The sequence below is a fragment of the Camellia sinensis genome, chromosome 7 (genome assembly GCF_055761805.1).
Source record: "Camellia sinensis isolate YWXY chromosome 7, ASM5576180v1, whole genome shotgun sequence".
NCBI classification, from domain to species: Eukaryota; Viridiplantae; Streptophyta; class Magnoliopsida; order Ericales; family Theaceae; genus Camellia; species Camellia sinensis.
Window position 1 is genome coordinate 11,534,244 of NC_138967.1, and position 2,656 is coordinate 11,536,899.

At 30.7% G+C, this 2,656-nt stretch overlaps 1 long non-coding RNA gene across 1 annotated transcript; it reads left to right on the forward strand.

The window, feature by feature from the left end:
• Window positions 1-2,656, forward strand: LOC114268913 (uncharacterized). The gene is made up of 3 exons (XR_014334968.1): window positions 1-163; window positions 1,846-1,896; window positions 2,395-2,656. It is a non-coding gene; the product is annotated as an uncharacterized LOC114268913 (long non-coding RNA).

The window sequence follows — 2,656 nt, forward strand, 5'->3', positions numbered from 1 at the left end:
AAAGAAAAAAAGGAGATGGATGTGTGCTGGGCTAGAGAAACGCACGGCAGAGAGACAGAGAGAGAGAGAGAGTTTTCCAGAAGAAAGGAAGAAGAAGAGAAGAAGGGCGTTTGGAAGGACACCAAGACTTAGGCCAAAAAATTGTGAAAAAAATAATTTTAAGGTAAGAAATTCTATTCTCTTTCTTGTATTATTTAAATGATCTAGACAAAAATTGATTCAAGGTAGATTTTTAGAGGATTATTTAGAGAAATTTTGAGTTGAGATGGGTTTCAAGAGAGTTTCATGGAGAGTATGTTTTAAATCAATTAATCTCCAAATTCCTTATAGATGAATGTTCTTCTAAAGATTATAAATTTTCTATACATGAATTAAACATATAAATCTGAAAATTGAGGGTTAATTTTAGAAGATGGAAGGAAATTGATAAAAATTTAAATTAGAGCAATTCAAGAATTAAATTATGATTTGATTTTGAATATAGAAAATTAGTTAGTTTTAATCTTAATTTCATACGTGCAAATACTTTCCTCGGAGTTATATAACTTCAATTTCATGTAAATTAAAAGGAATTAGTAAAAGGGTGATGAAATTGAATTAGATTCAAAATTATAGAAGTTAATTTGAAATGGGTTACATGCATGTGGATGGTTATGGAAAATAAATTAGAAATTAATTATTTTGGGTTTGATATTGTGATTTTGCATGAAATTAAGCTTCATTGTTACATGTATGAATAAATTTTACAAGTTTAATACTCTAATTATACATGTATCATGGATTTTGAAGAATGTGGATTAATTCAATCTCATATTTTGAAGAGAGAAAAGAAAAGCTTTAGAAGAATCAAATTTATGAAAATTTGGAATAAATCCTCATGTAAGAAAAAGTTTTGATTTTATTATGAAAATTATGAATTTGTTTGATCCATGCATGTAATTGAATTTAAAAGTTTTATTCAATTTAAACACATTTTGAAACATTTATGATCATAAATTAAGTTTTGGTTATAGATTGATTTTAAGTTCAAATTCTAAGGAATTGATTTTGTAATTCATTAGTTAAGTTTGATTTTTATTGTTAATAATGAAATTGGGTCCTATTTTTACATGCATCATGAAATTTTAAGAGTTTGGAAAGTCTAATTCATGTTTGAAAATTGTGAGTTTGATATAAAAAAAAATGAGTTAAATCTAAATTTGGTCAATTGGAGCATGATTTTGAATAAATGATTTCTAATTGAGAGTGTTTACTAAATTATACAATGGTTCTCCATATTTGTGTACCAAAAATACAAGTTTTGAGGCTTTAAATATCAGATCTGAACTTCAATTACAATTCTGGAAATTCCAAAATTCACACTGTCTGCTCGAGCGAGGAATGTCTCGCTTGAGCGTGAAAATCGAGCTCCCAGAAGTTTTTCCAAAATTTTACAGTCCGCTCGAGCAACCAAAGTGGCGCTCGAGCGAAGACCCTATTTTCAGCATATTTTGAAAAATTGCATTTAGTTCGTATTTTTATTCTTATCTCCTTCCAAGACATCCTAAACATGTTTTATGGCTCAATAAGGATTAATAAGCTATCAATTAACATTAATTAGTTGATTAAAGAATATGTCATTAACTTAGTGATACTTGATTAAGAAGCCAAGAGAGGAATTGGTTTATTCAGAAAAGAATGATTTAGTAATAAAAAGGGTATGTGAAATGAGAACTCGATTCATTTGACTAAAGAAAGAATGAGCGTAGTAGACCTTCGAATTAATTAGACAGAAAATGAGAAAGTCAAGTTTGAGCAAGGGAGTAATATTGTACTTCAATGTGTATATGTTATGTGTTTGTGTAGGTCACACGCTATTGTCTACTTGATCTGTTTGATCCGCTTCTGCAACTATCTGTGAGTAATAATTTTGTAAAGTTATGTTCAATGTTAAATATTTTCTGAACATTATGACATAAAATGATTAGTCTTCTGAAATGCTACGCTATGTTTTGAATGAATGAATGATTGTCCAAGATTCTGAAAGTTATGCGTGGCATCCTTAGCTTCATATGATATGCGTCCCTTCATGGGTCATCAGGTCCCTTCATGGGTCATCAGAAATGTCTCTGTGCACATGAGTCATCGGAATGCCTTTAAGGTTGTCCCTTTATGAGTCATCGGATTTGTTAACGCTAACGGATGTACCACGTATGATTATATGCGAAATCTGAATATGAAAATGATTATGAGTATGTATATGAATCTGTTTCTGATTTGGAATCTAAATATGCGTAAGACTCTGTTTCTGATAAGAATTTGATTTCTAACTCTGTGATGGACATCATTCATTAAATCCTTTACTCTGTTATTATTCACTGGGCCCCAGCTCATTGTTTATATATATGTATGTAGGTGATCAGGCGCATGACCAAGCTTAGAGGCGTCTACCTGGAATCAGTTCTTGACAGCCAACCTATGTGCCTCCCGTGGAGGTTTCGGCCATGACTAGTGGTTATGGCTAAGTGCATATGTTGAAGTTTTATTTTCCTGTCCAGTTAGAGAAGTCCTTGTGTATTGTGTGAATAAGGCTAAGTCCCTTTTGCCTAGCTTATATATGTATATATATGATGATGTGTATATAAGTATATAAAAAGGTTAAAATTTTTCTGTCTCA